This window comes from Protopterus annectens, chromosome 1.part2, assembly GCF_019279795.1.
Source record: "Protopterus annectens isolate FY-2018-M chromosome 1.part2, PAN1.0, whole genome shotgun sequence".
NCBI classification, from domain to species: Eukaryota; Metazoa; Chordata; order Ceratodontiformes; family Protopteridae; genus Protopterus; species Protopterus annectens.
Genome location: NC_056727.1, coordinates 414,622,493 through 414,640,054, shown reverse-complemented (window position 1 = coordinate 414,640,054; position 17,562 = coordinate 414,622,493).

Sequence of the window (17,562 nt, the reverse complement as noted above, 5' to 3'; positions counted from 1 at the left end):
CAGTCCAAATGTTTTGCAGTACAATAAAATACAGGGAGCACCCACTTGTCAGAGTGTAAAAATATTTTAAAATGTAAAAATATTTTCTAGCTTTGTTAAACTAAAATGTGTTACATTTAATTGAGATTACCTTTTTATAACTTGACTAAGTGAATTGGTCTCTTGTAGACTGTTTACAGAACGATCCAGGTGCCAATAAAGCCAAACCCCATTAGCTGTGAAAAATGCATTCAAAACATGCATATCCACAGCTTGTGAGCTTTGGCTTTATTGGCCTGAATGTAAAACATAAAGACTTAAAATGTAAGAAAAAAAATAAAACGTGCCCCAGGACTTAATAAAATCCATGTAGGCACCTTGTAGAGCCTACATGGAATGTATCCATGTACGCAGCCACTGTTCCCCCTCAGCAGCATGCCATGAATATTAATAATAGTGTGCTGCCAAGGGAGAGCATAGGAACAGGGATATTGAATCCGATTCTGCAGAAGTGTAGAGGCGACCTGTGGCTGTGGATGCCTGGTCAGATATTATGTAAAGGGTGAGGCTCCCTGGAATGCTCACTACTACTGTTGAAATGCTATGAATTGTTTTAAATGTGTAATATTTTATTTTTATGAATTTTTTTCCCTCTCTGTATGTTTGCATGGCTCAGCGCAGAGTGCAAGAATGCCAAGCTGTGCTCACATATAGACAGCTGACACCTGCTACATATCTAAAAATAGAAACCTGATGTAATTAATTATCATAATTACATATTTGTATTTTTTTCACTGAAGTTTGCACAGAGCACTGCAGAGCCAATCAGCGCTTATACATACATAACCAACAGCTGCCAGACATCTAAAAATAGAACCCGGATGTAATTAATTATTTAATTCTGGCTCTGCTTAAGCATGTTTATACTGAGCAGTGCTCAGCAATGCAAACAGGTAGCCCAGTAGTATATGTGAAGGTATACTAGTTTTCATAATATCCAAGAAGCTAAATGGATAGAGTTACAGCCTAATGCTTAGTAGGACCTGGGTTTGAGGCCATAGCAGTTATAAGATGACTGTAATTTAATTTAGTATATATATATATATATATATATATATATATATATATATATATATATATTTAATTTTAAAAACACATTTCTGAAATATGGCACTGCTGTACTGTCCTGAGAACTGCTTAACCATGCTCATGGCTACTACAGTTTGTGCAGTGCTAAACATCACTAAAACTTCGGTTGTACAAGTTTTCGCACTACTTAACTCTGCTTAGCTGGTTTGTGTGCTGCTAAGTGATACAGTACTTTTTTGAATGTTGCTCTATGACATGTAAGGGTGGGAAAACAGGTGCAATAGCAGGAATTCTGCACCATTCTTTGGAGTCTGCTTATCTGCTGATATGCCAGGTGGTGTTGGAGTGGGTGTGCCCTTTTGGGAACAGAGATGGGGTGTGCAGGAGTCCAAGGTCTTTGTTGGGCTCCTGGTAAAGAATTATGAATCCAGGATGATGTTGGGTGGTTTCCAGTACTTGGAATGTAAGGTGGAGGCCTGGGACCAATTGAACAGGGAATTTTCCAGTACTACTGGAATCCCCCACACTGGTGAGCAGTGTCGTCACCATTAGGATGACCTGAAGAGGAGAAAGCGGGGAACCTTGGACACTTTATTTCAAGAAGCAAGAGCTAGGCATACCCCACAAATACGTAAATATGTTTCCCACTGTTTTATCAAAATGCAAGCTGAATGTCTGCAAAACTGGTATGCATAATGGGGTATTTCTCTCCCAACAGCTGCAGCTGAGATGACTTGCAATGTTGAGCCCCATGCCAGGTGCCTGGCCAGGTTGTGCCATGAGTATGGTAAGTATGGATTTATTATGCTAATTGCAGTGCAATAAGCAAGAAAGAGTAAAGCATTTACTGCAATGAAGTATATACAATAAAAACTGTTGTACAGTAAATGGGCAAGTAGAACTGTAGTGCCATGGGCAATTACAGCTATAGTGCAATAAATGAACAATAACAACTGTATTGCAATAAACAATACCAATAACAGTAAGCAGCAATGGTGTACAGCAGGATTGTGTTGTCATAACCATTGCAGTAGACCTGTATGCATTGCTTGTCTATGGTAAGGTTGCTGCAGTCAAGTGTAACACTGTAATGGCTAAAGAATACAAAACTAATGGCCTGCAGACTGTATTGATCAATTCATAGTACAGCCAAGGCTGTCCTCAGGCCAATATCAATCACATAATGCTCTCTGTTCCTCCTACTCCAGGTAATAAATATATATGGGTGAGGTAGCCCACTCTATAGGCAGATACTGTGTGTGGACTTCAAAGGCATGTATCAGCAATACCAATAAAGCATTAAGCAGCATTGTTGATTCCTACAGAAATCTGTCTTAATATATGTGTGTTCTACTCTCACTGCAGTCAAGTGTAACACTGTAATAGTTCTAGAATGCAAAATTAATGTCCTGTAACATGTATTTCTCAACTCACAGTATGGTCCAAGCTTGCCTCCAGGCCACAATGCTCACATTTTCTCCTACTCCAGGAACAAATGTATATGGTTGAGGTAGCCCATGTTATGAGCAGATGTTGTATTAAGATTTTACAGACACATCAGCAATACCAATAAAGTGTTAAGCAGCATTGTTGATTCCTAAATAAATCTGTCTACATATTCCCAGAACAGCTGTATTCCTTGCATGTCTGTACTATGTTGCTGCAGTCAATTACGTTATTTGTAGATCTCCCCTGCAGTAACAGCTATTGGGTTCTATTCCCATGCCTGCCAACTAAGGCATGACGGCTGTCTAGTTTATGTAGTATACACACACATGCCTCTCAAGTGTCACAATTTCTCTTAATGTAATTAAAACTGCCAAATCCATCTGTCACAGGATTACCAGAAACATGATTACCTGGAATGCCATGTATTACCAAATCCGCTTACAGAACACCTTGGTAGTTATATAAGTCCACATTATGTGAAACTGTTCTGCGGAGTTGTGTACCTGCATTTGTTATTGCTTGGCCCATACTGACCCATGCTAACAGCTAGAGAGGTATGTACATTTTACATCAGCTATAGGAGAATTGTAGTTACTGTACTCAAAACTGACACTACACACCTGTAGAGTATTTATTATCAGTGTTTTCAGGGATATAATATGTATTGTCAGTAATGGAATGTTTTTCTCTCTCTCTCCCCACCCTTTATCTTCATTTATTTATTATTGTTATTTATTATCATCATTTAATATTAACATATTTTTGTTAAACTAATTATATTTTGGTAAAATGTGATGCATTATTGTTATGTGTTATTATGATGCAATATTAACATATTTGTTATACTAACTGTCTGGTTAGTCTTATGGTTTAATTCTTACTGGCATGCTTGTTAACATACTGACTGTCATGTTACTTAATGTTGTGTTACACATAATATGCATTACTATGTATTTGGATTAATAAATATGATGTTCCATTCTGTTAATACTAACAATGGTTTGGTTATTACTAACCTTAAGTTATTGCTATACCTCATTTACCACAGCATGTCAAGGTAGGCCGGTTCTGGCTGATCTACCTTCCTTGCCTCCTCTGGCCCTGGCACCAGGTCCCAACATGGCTGGGACCCAGACTGGTGGTGCCCCCTCTGCTGCCCCTGCACTACCTGTGCCATTGGGTAGTACTGATGCATGGGACGAGGATGGGCCCTCCTCTGGGAGAGGTGGGAGAACGGTGGTGGAGGAGGAGTTGACACCCGGGCTGAGCTGCCAGTTGTGGTGTACAGAATAGTCTACCATGGTTTTGACTGCCATCTGCACCGGACTGAAGACATGCTGGCCAACCTGGTGGGGCAGCATCACCCTGGTGCCCAGCCTCCAGCTCTGCTACCCTGAGGGCAGTGATAGAGCAGTGTTGGCAGTCCCATGGGTGGGGATGTGAGTCACGCTGCTGTCTTGGGGAGGCACATGGGACTTAGATTCCATAACAGCGTTCATATCCAAAGTGTTCATCCCCCTCATGTGTTATACACTGCCTCTGTCTGCTGTCGTGTCTGTCTTGTCAGTCTGCAAATGCATCCTCACCTACCCAGCTTACCTCCCCACGTGTACCTATGTCCCTTCCCTAACATTCCACTCTCACCTTACAAAAAGGGGGCAACTCTCCCAAAAAACAAATATCATCCCATACATTTCACACGTGTCCATGGGACACACGTAATGTGGTCCAACTGGCTTGACAATGCAATTATGTTCTCCTCGCCCCTCTCTCTAGGGGTGAGAGTTCAAAGTCATGCATAAATTCTGTCAAAATGCACAGTTGTTGCTGTGCAAGAAATGGATTTCTATGGTTCTTCCTTAAATCCTTACTGCACATCCCTACCTGCCTTTCACTATATTTTCCCCCTGCTTGCACCCTATTTCACCACTTTACTATCTCCCAATTTTTCTTTTCTTTATATTTTTAGCACTAAATAGAGCTATATTGACTATATGTGTTTTTAAAATTGTAATACACACTTACAAAATAAATACAAGTCCCATATTTCAAACCCAAGACCATTGCACCTACAGTCCACTGCATTAACCTGCCATGCCCCACAAGTCTTAATTAAGACAGGTGGTTTAAACAAAACATAGTAATTGCCAGTTGCAGTCATTAAGTGCATTTCAGGAGGGCTGTGCACTGCACTGCACTGTGCAAACTTGATTAAAATGTAATGGAAAACATGGGATTGTACTTTGGACTCTGGTGCAATAGTATACCACTAGAAAGCCAAAGACATAATAATGGATGTAAGTGAGGCCTGTGCTAGCAGGTAAATGTGCCCTTTATCAGCAACAAGTACAAAGACACCTGTTTAGGCATTAATGTCAAAATACATGGTCAACTGGGACCCTGGTGCAGAAATACATCCATATAAACCATGCATATACTGATGGCTACAGAAAATGTTTGTCACAGCCTGTATGTGTGCACATATATCTTGCAAATACACCTGCTGTAGCTGTGACACAGTAGATGTTAAATGCTTTGCAAATAGCCCATTTTTCCACACACGGTCCTTGGTTCAAATCCAGTGGTGTGTAGTAGTGGAATTATTGTATTGTGAAGTCAACAAATAATGACTGAGTCATGCACTCTTTATGTAAACAATGCATATCAAATGAAACGTTTGCATTTCACTGATGGAAGTCACAGGACTGCAGATAGAAACACACTTCACATATCCCTATAGCAAAAATATAAGTGCATAAAGAGTCACATCATGCATTAATATGCATTCACAGAGAAATTCAACTCAGGTACTGCAAGTGAGGGCCACTAATATCAGAGTGCATCACACAATCCTTTCAAACTCTCATTGCCAATTAGCACAGCTGCACACCTAGCATACACATTTGAAGTACCTGCTTATAACAAGGACTGTCCTCATACACTACCCAAATTTCTACCAGACTGTAACACGTGGCCTGACAGTCACCCATGCAGTGGACATATTGTTATATTTATCCCCTATGTTGCTCAAGGACACAACAAACATGTGGCCTAGTACCCTGTTAGTGATACCATTTCCTAACATACTTGCCTTAACTGGAGTGGAAAGGGTACCCTCACTCTGGCCCTGCCTCTACAACAAGGCTGACACAGCTCCCACAGTTACTCCTATAGCTTGTTGTCCTCCAAAGTGTTCACACTCTCTGTCTATGTCTATTACCTGCAGCAGCAGCTGCAGCCTGTAGCACACACATCTGTATATAGAAGTTGCTGCTACAGACCTACCCTCTGCGATGAAGTAGTCTCCTCACTCCAGTAATGTCCAGCGCAACATCTCAGAAAAGGCCCCTAATCCACATGAAGACTTTATATATTTTAATGTAGTTGCATGTGATTGGCTGATGATAGTGCAAATCAGTTGCACTGCTATTAGTATTGCAGAACCACAGAGTGGTTAAGAGGCAATCACCTGCTGATGAGAAGCATGTTAAAAAGGCAAGCAGCCGGCTATGGGAAACCCTTCTGTATGAGGCTTTCCTCACACAAACCACACATATGCAAAGTATTAACTGTCAGCACATATCAGCAGAGGAGTACTGCATTCCATCAGATATGTAACCATCTTGTTTACATCAGGATGCAGATGTCTGACTATACTTATAGGGAATAGGGATTACAGAATTAAGCCTGTCTTAGAACTGTGATAATGACATGTCAATGATCTCCAGATTTGTTACAGATATAGAGGATGTGTAAGACATCAAGGGTGGAATGTATATTGTCAATGTGGAGCACTGGGCTCATCAAACTCTCCCTTACAGTGATTGTAATAGTCCACTGCTATTTGTTTGCCACAGTTGGCTTGACATATTATTGGTGGGGTTAACCCTTGCGGACACACAACAATAGACTCCAGTGTCAGCTGTGTCAACATACAGCAGTATCTGTCATGGCACACATGGGAATACCTATCGCTCGTATCATATTTGTATCCACATTCTTAGTAGGTTTGCACACTGTGGAATATGACATGTGGGATCAAGCAGTGGATATTACCAGCCAGTCTGTCCTTGCTGTATCTCTACACATGTACTTCCACATATGTGATCCTGACATTTGTTCCCATGTTGTTGTCTTTCAGGGAGCATGTATGCAGCTTTCAAGGATGTGGAGAATGAGTTAATACTTGAAGGACTCTGCCAACACCAAAAACTCCTACTGTCCAGGGGGAGGCACAACAGGAAACAGCAGGAGGCATTGTGAGCTAACATTGTCCATGATGTCAATGCCACTGGTCATCAGAACAGGACATATGAGCAGGTTCGACACCGTGCAATGGACATGATCAATGTTGCACACAGAAGAGCAGCAGATGTAGCCAGGAATCTTGGTACCATTGGTGGAGGGCCTGCAGCAGAACAACCACTATCAGCCACTGAGGAATTCCTGGCAAACCTAGGAACACAAAACAGCTCCCAGGCATCCATCACACCCTACATTGTGGATCTGAAGAAGGCTAAGGCTGAAAGTGCTTATCCAGTTTTTTGTACTAAGTATGACTTTTATCCTGGGATTTTATGTTTTATTTTGGTTTGTTTTTACAATATTAAAGGACTTTGTTTGCTTTTAAATACCAGTCTTTAAATACTAGTTTTCTGGTTGACCGTGGGGGTGTGTTTATCTGTCTCCTTTGTATTGCTTATTTGGACCACTTTCAGCAACACACGGGTTTGTTTTACTCCATACATTGTGGATGTGGGTGCCACAGTGTCATAGGCAGAGGAGCATGCAGATAAGCTTAGTTCTATCAGCATTGCAATACCGTAGCATTCAGTGTGTCAGGGCATACATAGTCTTACATGGGTGTCAGGTCTGTCTGCTTTTGAGGGTGGGGAGAAGGGTTTTACTGCAGTTTGACTTTCATGTTCAGATTTTGACCAATATAACAATGAACACAGTAACTACTGTAAATATGAAATATATGGATGTATTACCTTGTGGTGGTGGAGCATGTGGTGGTACTGACATTACCTCTCCCTCAACTTTTCACAGGTCTGTCAGGTATTGGCCAAGCCCGTGGTCCTGCTCCTGGCAAGCATGACACTGTTTTGTTATAGATATAAGTTTACAGCAGTGTAACCCCTAGACTGTCATCTCTGGCCTGTGCCTGCATTGCAGTACTGTTGACAGGATTGTCAACTGCACACATAGATTCTGACTGTACACATGTTAGACGCATGCTGTACCTATGCCTTATAGGTGTGCCCACACTGATAGATGTGACAGTATTGTCAGGACACTACAGAGTGTCATATGTGTCAACTATGTAGAGTCTACACAAATGTCAACAGTGTACCTCACTGTTTCTGATGTGATTGCAGTGTAATGAGATGTTATTTTCAAGTAACTACAGCTGTTAGTGGGAAGAGAACTGAGGTTGTGTTTTCAATAGGTCTGTCATAGTGATGACAGTGTATAGAACCTTACATATATCATAACATAATACTGCAGAGCATAACAGTGCAGGTATTACTATACTGCTTATTCCTTTCTTATCACAGGTGACCAGGGGCGTTAGTGTCTGTCCCCTACACAGCCTGATGTCATTCTCTCCTCAGACTCTGATGATGATTGTGGCAACAGTGTGGCACAGGTGTGGGTTTCAGGGTTGGAATCTGTCCCAGAGGTTGATATCCCTCTTCTGCCCTCATTGTCACCACACACAGTCAGTATGTCCACTCATACCCAGTCCCTGAAGGCCACAGATATTGGACAGTCAGAAGATGGGTACATTGAAGAGGAAAGTGTGTCAACTATGGCTCCAGTGAATGTAGCCACTGGCCATAGCCAGTGAGTTGATGAGGTCCTACACAGGTAGAATTTCAGATTGTTGTCCATCAAAAACTGTTACAGGTGTCACATCACAGGTCACTCAGCATATGTTTCAGGCTGTCAAGGAGGCACAGGCATGCTCTTAATGGAACACCAGATGTATGCTTAGGGTTATCAATGCAGCACAGTCTGACATCCGTAACTTCCATCCACTGCACTGGGGACACCCTGGACCGGTTCACTGATGCAGTGGACAGAAGGTGGGCTGAGACATTGTTTGTCTTGGACTACACATTGTCTGTGAAGGAACGTGTGGTTGGAGTTGAGCATCAGACTCGTGGCCATAGGTCAGCAACCTCATCTGCTGAGAGTCCACATGGCTGTGCACAGTCATGCTCCTATAGTAGCAGTACATCCAGCACTACAGAGGGGACTGTGCAGTCCAGTCCATGACATGGCAGACCATGGGCTCATGGTCCTGGGCATTCCCATGGGGGGCACAGTCCCAGCAGACAACAGTCACAATCAGGTACTAGCACCACTTATGACCTTGGGCATGGAGGTGCTAGTGCAACTCCTAGCAGAGCCAGTTCTCATGTTTGGGACTGGAGACAGTGAACTGTCAACTCTACCATTTATGGTCCAAAGCTGTACAATATACACACATGTAGGACTAGCACTGAGCTTGACTGTGTACACGCACACATTCACACACCACTGTCAAATGCAGGTCACCTATAGACACACCTGGCACCTTTTCATGGTCCATCTTAACTGATTCCCTTCCTGACTCACACACATACTGTCAACAAGTTGGGTCAGCCTAGGCCTTCTGCACCCCCACACAACACCCTGTGCAAGTAATGATACCTGTGCCACATCCCTATCATCCTCATCATCACTGCAGGGAAATAAAGCTATGTGTCTGATGCACAGGATGACTATATTAGTTAACATGTACTTGTGTAATGCAGTGTTGTTTTACCATGCCACTTGTAGTGGTTACTGATAGATACTGTATGCTGGCATCTGTCATGAGTATGCCACATACTTTGGTGTACCTTATGTCACATGATGTTGTAATGGCTGTATAGTTACACAATGACAGGTGTGTCACAGTCCTGTTTATGTTTCTATTTTGAGAATCTGTTGGGATAACCTATGGATGCACAGTGGCAATAAAGCAGCACAGGATGGCATGTCAGCATAGCAGAAATATGCCTTCCACAAGGTGCAGCACTATAAGTGAATGGCTCCATAGGTTCATATGTGTATAACAGGCTAACAAGGACAATGGTGGCATTTAACGTACTCATGCATCCCTAATCTGTGAAAAGGTCTGCTACCCTTGATAAGTGTCACCAGGGTTTTGGGAACTAACACATCTAAAATTGTGGTGATAGAGATGACCCATCTACAAATATCCTGTGTGTAGTACAGACAGTTGTCTGACACCAGTTATGATTGTCATGTTCTGCATCCCTTTGTGTAACCTGCACATGATGTGTGTCACAGCAGATGTGTGCTTCACATGCATGGGGGGCCTGTTTCATGTAGGGTGTACTGTATGTGTTACATACCTGTCTCTCCAGCATGCATTTTGTATACCACAGTGATGTTGTAGCCATGTAGAACAGGTGATACATGTGTTAGTCCTGTCATGGATACGCAGGAGGTATACAGTGGGATTTGATACCTCCATGTATGGGGCCATACACATCCCCTCCAAAGCATTTAGGAGGCAGACTACACATGTACTGTCATGACACAGACTCCAAAGGACATCTTATCTACACTGTGTATTGGTGTACCATGGAACCTGTGTGCCTGCTACAGTTGAACAATATACCTGTGTAATGACATAGCAAGGGTGCCATTGCACACAGTGATAGGTGTGATGACTGCCACATTCAGTATAGCAGTGATAGTCTGGGATTTACATCCCAAAACTGGTGGTATAGGTTGTACAACAGTGAATACATCCCCACATCTTACCAACCAGTGAAAGTCAAAGGCTACATTATTCTCTGAGTCCATAACTCCATGTGTAATGGCTCATTGGTATGTGGTGTGCAGACACTGCAATATTTGCAGGGGTGAATGATTTCTCACAGGATAGCATCATGCAGTCATTGGCATTTAGTCTTTGTCAGTGACTCAGAGAACAACTGACTGTGTCTTAGGCCATCCTGAATAACTTTTGGTTCTGTGTTGGATTCTGTGACAGCTCCTAATATGCAATCACCTGTTAATGTACTCAGTCAGAGGTCATTGACAGTGGCTGTGACTGCAGAGAGGGAATAGGCATATGGGGTATACTAATAATGGAGGGTGATAAACTCCACTGATGACTGGTGCCATTGCAGCATAGGTCTCCCAATGCTATCTTCCCAGAATATGACTGTCAGACACTTGCCTTTCCACCAGCTGACATAAAACACTGCACATGATGTACACAGCTTCCACCAAGGCCTGCAAGCCTAATATTGTCATCCACCTTGTCAGGCCATTGTTGGTGGAGTGAGACATATGTCTGATATCCATTGCATAGTGTAATAGTCAATGGGCTCCACAAGTTACAGTTGGTAGGCATGATCTGGCCTTGAGCAAAAGTAACAGGGTTTGGTCCAGTGTCAGTAGGTGTACAACAGTGTTAGTGCTCTTATGCATGCTAACTCCTGTAATGGTATTTCAGGTGACATGATTCAGAGATCTGGGGACATCTCTTGGGACTACATGCTAGTCGTCCTTTATGCAAGTAAGTATTGCAGTTACTTCCAGCATGTTGCAGGAAGAGAGTCATGTAAGGTGCCTGTACAGAGCACAGACAAACACGTTAAGGAAGTGTAATATGTACATACTGTGCTGCTTAGTCGTGGTGCAGCTCACTTGTCCAAAGGATGGTCTAGGTTCTTACCTACAATGGTTTGTAGCAGTGCCATGACATTCCCACATGGGGAACCAAGGAATTTGCATCATGTGTTTACCAATATGGGTGACCAGTATAGCCCCCACAATGTGGGGTTCTCCCTGGTGGGATCTGGCCACACATCAGTCTGCTTACAACTACCAGAATGTACCCCCATAGCGGGCAATGCAGACATGTATGTCAGGAAAGCCATTTATTACCTCCTGTATAATGGTTGACATATCTTTTTTTTTTTTCAAAACAGGTTTATTGTTTTAACATATAAGAGAAATATCATAACAATTTTATACAAGTAATTAAAAATAGGTATTATTATAATATTCAACAAAACAACTAAAGTATTTACAAAGACATCCACTACAATCAGATCAATTAATTAAACTAAAATACCGTGCTATTGAAATTAGAATTTTTTTAACAAATTTTGTAAATTATCCCATACAATATAATATGATGTTTTTCTAGTTGTTCTCATTCTAATTGTGCTTATTTCCATATGGCACATTATATTCATAACATTTTTAAATTCATTGAATGAAGGAGGTGTATCTGAAATCCAATTTCTAGTTATTATTTTCCTGGCCACTGCTAGGATAGACCATAACAAGGGAAGCTTAATCTTTTAACACATTGAGGTACAGGTGTGTTGAATAATATAAGAGACTTAGAAATAATGAAATTATCTGTAAAAAGAGCCTGCAAAAATTCATTAATTGACTTCCAGTATTCTTTCAACTTCATACAGTCATAAAACATATGAGCCCAGTCAGCATTAATTTCTACATTACATCTCTTACATAGATTATCTTTATTATTTATTTTATTCATCATCAAAGGTGTATAAAAAGATCTATGTAAAAATTTCCATGTATAAAGTCTCCAGACAATGGAAGATGTAGTTCTATAAGCAGATTCCAATATATATTGTTTATCTTGTTGAGTTGGTGGGTCCCCATTAATAGAGGTGAAATAATTCCAGTATGAATCTACACTGTAAAAGTTTCTTGTCTGATAATTTTATGTATATATGAAAGTTTACCTTTATCAGAAACTTTATGCTGTAAATTTAATATCAAGTAATCAATCAGTTTTGGAATAGATTCTTTAACTGTTATAGACATTAGATCTATTCTATCAATGAGATGTTGTCTAAAGATCTGAACCTCTAACCAGCAAGTTTCGCTTAGATCAAATTCTTGTTTTAAGAAATCTAGATTTTTAACTTTATTATCAGATATCAGCTGATACCAGTACTTTAGATCATTATCTATAGCTAAATGAGCTCCTTCAGAAGTAGATGACATAAGCATACCCTGAGTATACATTATAGGAATACAATAAAATTCCATTCCCTATACTTAGGGTGCATGAATATAAAGTTACGATAACTAATAATAATATTTAATGGGTAACAAACCATATGTTTAGGTGTAATAGGTGAAGTACACAATTCCTTTAGCAACCACAACATGGAGTTATTTACAATCATATTTTTATGTGTTAAGGAGATTTTCATGAAGTGCATACTAATTAGCTCCCAATAATCTTTCCATTTTGCGATATATGACTGATCTATTAATAAAGTAATAACTTTTATAATAGAAGAGATAATATATAAATTAAAGTCTGGAAAAGAAATACCCCCTTGAGACCAGCTATTAGTATGTTTCTTTAATGCAATCCTAGGTCTATTAGGTGCCCATAAGAAATTTAACCTTAGTGTATTCAGTTTCTTGATAATTATTTTTGTAGGTGAAAGTATTATTGATTGTATTAAGTATAAAATCTTGGGGAATATTATCATTTTAATAATTGTAAGTCTCTCCTCCATAGTAAAAACATATTATTCCAGGTATTAAAAAGATTTTGTATATTAAGAAAACAGGTATTATAGTTATTATATATAATAGATTTAATATCTTTAGATAGTATTATACCTAAATAAGTTATCTGACCTGAATTGGGTACATATTTAGTAAAATCACTAATGAGAATATTTTTCGTGTATATATAGGTAGTATTTTAGTTTTTCTTCATTGAATATTAAACCAGAAATACTTTTAAAATTCATCATTTTATCAAATAAAGACTGCATAGAAGAATTAGATCCTGCTGATGTAATTAGAACATCATCTGCAAAAGTTGAATTTTTGATGTTGTATTTTCGTCTATTTCAAAACCCTCTATGTCAGTACTGTTTCTAATCAAATTAGCCCAAGGCTCCATTACTAAAGTGAATAATAGTGGAGAAAGTGGACATCCTTGCTTTGTACCTTTAAGAATGGGTATTTTTTGTGAAACATATGTTCCTACCTTAATATAAGCCAGCGTTCCTTTGTATAAATGCTCAATTAAATTTACAAATGCATCAGAGATGTTTGTGCATTTCAGTAAGGTAAACAGATAGTCCCAACTTACTGAATCAAATGCTGAACCTATATCAAGACTAATAAGTGTTAAATCTTTCTTTTTCCTATTTGCAAAATCAATTAATGTTAAAGTTCTTCTTATATTATCAAAAGTATTTCTATTTACAATGAAGCCCGTCTGATCTATATCTATAATGCCGGGGATGATTGTCTTCAATCTATCAGCAAAAATACTCATAAATATTTTATAATCAACATTAAGTAATGAGATGGGTCGATATGAAGAACATCTAGTTGGATCTTTATTAGGTTTTAAAATTGGTGAAATAAATGTATATTGCCAAGATGGGGGGGTTATTAACTCAGTTTGGGCCAAAATAAAAACCTTATGTATTAATGAATATGTAGTTTTAGAAAGGATTTTATATATCTCTGGTATAATATCATCATTACCTGGTGCTTTGTTTGATTTAAGCTTATTTATTTGTGTAATAACTTCTGTATATGAAATACTCTTGTCCAATAGTTTAATCTGTTGTTTATTAAGCTTTTTATTCATGTTTGTGGTTATAAACTCCTTTATTTTATCTTTAGGTTCCATGTTAATGTTGTTATGGTTAATCTTGTGAAAGTGATTTCTAAATTCATCCAGTATTTCTGGTATACTAGAAACATTCTTCTTTTTCCTTAGAGAAAAGATTTCTTTGATATGGTTTTGTTTATTCAATCTTTTGTTTTATTTTTAAGTCTATGTAAGTATTTGGGGCTTATTGAATAAAACAAAACTTGTATTTCTCTAAAGTTATTTTAACTTTATGAGTTAAAATTTCTTTGTATTTCTCATTTAGTTTGTTTATTTCTTCAATAACTTTCTTGTCCATAATATTTTCTTTATTATTATGTTTATAAGAGTCTAATTTACTTTGAATATCTAACAATTCTTTATCCCAAGATTTCCTTTTATTATTATACCATCTGATACTTTGTCCATATAGATATGATTTTAAGGCATCCCAAACATAGACAATGGAGACTTCAGGAGTATTATTTATGTCTAGAAAATGTTGTACTTCTGAAAGTATATATTCTTTATAGTCTTTTAGCTGAGTTAAGTATGCTGGTATCCTTTGATCTGAACATTATGAGTATTTTTTATCATGAATTCAAAAACAATTGAGTTATGATCAGATATAGGACATGGAATGATTTTGGAATTAATTAAATCTGTTACCATCTGGTTAGAAATAAAGACCCTATCTATTTTTGAATAAGTTTTGTATCTGTTAGAAAAAAGGTGTATGGTAATGATTTTGAATCTATCTGATTATTAATATCATTCAAATGATAAGAATTAGCAAAATCATTTAAATGTTTTGCATTAGATGTAATTCTTCTTTTCCTTATAGTGGCAGTATCACTTTCATGTAGTATACAATTAAAATCACCAGCTAAAATAATATCCCCTATAGAGAATGATATGATCTTATCAATATGATGTTTCACTGTATTAATACCAATTCCAGGTATCCAATATACATTAATTAAAGTGTAAGTCTTCCCATTAATTTGTATTGTAACCATACAAAACATTCCTTTGTCATCCTGAAAAGACTTAATGGTTTTAGGAATGGGCATACTTTTATTCCATAAAATAGCCACTCCTCTTTTTTTCTGAGTGTGCTCTGAACTAACCAATACTGTATACTTATTAGTGGCTAGTTTATCAATATCTTTTTCAAGAGATGGGTTTCTTGCAGGAAGACTAGATTGGCCTTGTGTAAATTAATGTATCTTATTAGGCTTGCTCTTTTACACGGATTATTCAATCCATTAATGTTTAAAGAAATTCCTTTTAAAGATGTCATTTGGCATTTTAAAACTCAAGAATCTTATGATCGAAATAACAAATAACAAGATAAATAATGTTACATCTCCTCTTTTAGGTGTACCTTTAAATATAGCTGTATTTATTAAATCTCTTATGGGATTTTGTATAGGATTCAATTTTGTTTGTAGTGACAATGAGTATACAAAATATATTGTGGATGTCAAAACTATATACATATAACAATGAACAAGTGAAAATAATGTAAGGATTAAACCTTGCATCCAGCCTGGAGTTGAAAACTCCAACTTAGAGTAGTATTTACTACTCAAGTTAACCCCTACCCTAAGCAGCAGTACCTCAGCTACCACCTTATCAATTTAATACTAGTTATATTTAACTGAGGTTAACAGTTTTCAATTCAATTATCTATCAAGACAAAACTACACATTTGGTAAAACAGCATCATATAAACTAAAATAAACTTTTTTTTTTTTTTTAAACTGTTCATACTACTATATAGATCTATGTAATATATAACACTTGTATTCAAATAGCATTCAAATAATCTTGATGTTAGAAATCAAGAGGAGAGAAAATTAGGTTCTAACATTCATTTAAATCAAAAACTTTGGCTAATATGATTCAGACATTACATATATTAAGATGCATCTATTTTCTGTCATGTGAATACTATTAACAGCTTCCAAAAAAAAATCTTGAATTGTTTGTATATGAACATTTACTTAAACTCATTATTGTCAATAGAGTAAAATATTGTATTCATAAAATTTATTATAAATCATATTGCATAGTTATGCAAATTCTCAGAAACACTTGCATTATTAAAAAAAAAAAAGCCATCACACACATACACACAGACACACACACACATACATGCACACACACATACACATACACACACACAGTATTGTAAAGTATTGTATTCATAGAAATTATTATAAATCATATTGGATAGTTATGCAGTTTCTCAGAAACACTTGCATTATTATATAAAAAAAAAAGCCATCACACTCACACACACACATACACACACACACACACACACACACACACACACACACACACACACACACACACACACACACACACACACACACACACATATATATATATCTGATCTCACTGAGTTGTGTCTTTGTTGAGCACTATCCTACTTGCTGTCCCTAGAATAAATCTGTCTGCTTTATACAAAATAATGCACAGCAAACACATTTTAGTAACCAGATTTTACAATCATGCTAACCTACTGCTTTAAAATATATCACATGACATTTCTTCCAGAATAGAGTTATAAGATTATTTATGCTTGTCAATCAGATGAATTAAATGAGTTATAGTAAAGTATATCTTTGGAACACAAATTTTTAACACAGATTATTATGCTGCTGTTAAGTAGATTTTCAAAAACATTTAAATAAATGTTTCATTTTCTATGCCTTCTAAAATAAGACATTTACTTACTACAAGAAACTACATCATTTAGACTCATTATAACTGGCATATTTTATGAATAGAGTATTTTTCCTGAATCTGTGGTGTGTCAGTGTGATAACTATGTCAAAGGTTATACTAACTGTTTTCAGTTTCTCTGTGAGAATTCTGTGAGTTTAAGCTTTTGAAGTAGTTCATGGACACTGTGCATGAGACAGCCCACATCTCAGATTGTCTCTCTTAACATTTTGGCGGGGAACTTATTAAAACTAGTGACAAACATTCATTTAGTAGTGTAAATGCATGTAAACATGACAAAACCTTCACAATGTATTCCACAGACCATTACAGCCTCTTACTTCTTTTCAGAAAGAGAAACAAATTGAATCACAGCTTGCCATTAAATCTTCAGATATTTTGACTGGTTATGAAACAAAACATTATAACTGACATATTTTATGAATAGAGTATTTTCCTGAATCTGTGGTGTGTCAGTGTGATAACTATGTCAAAGGTTATACTAACTGCTTTCAGTTTCTCTGTGAGAATTCTGTGAGCTGAAGCTTCTGAAGTAACTCATGAACACTGTGCATGAGACAGCCCACATCTCAGATTGTCTCTCTTAACATTTTGGC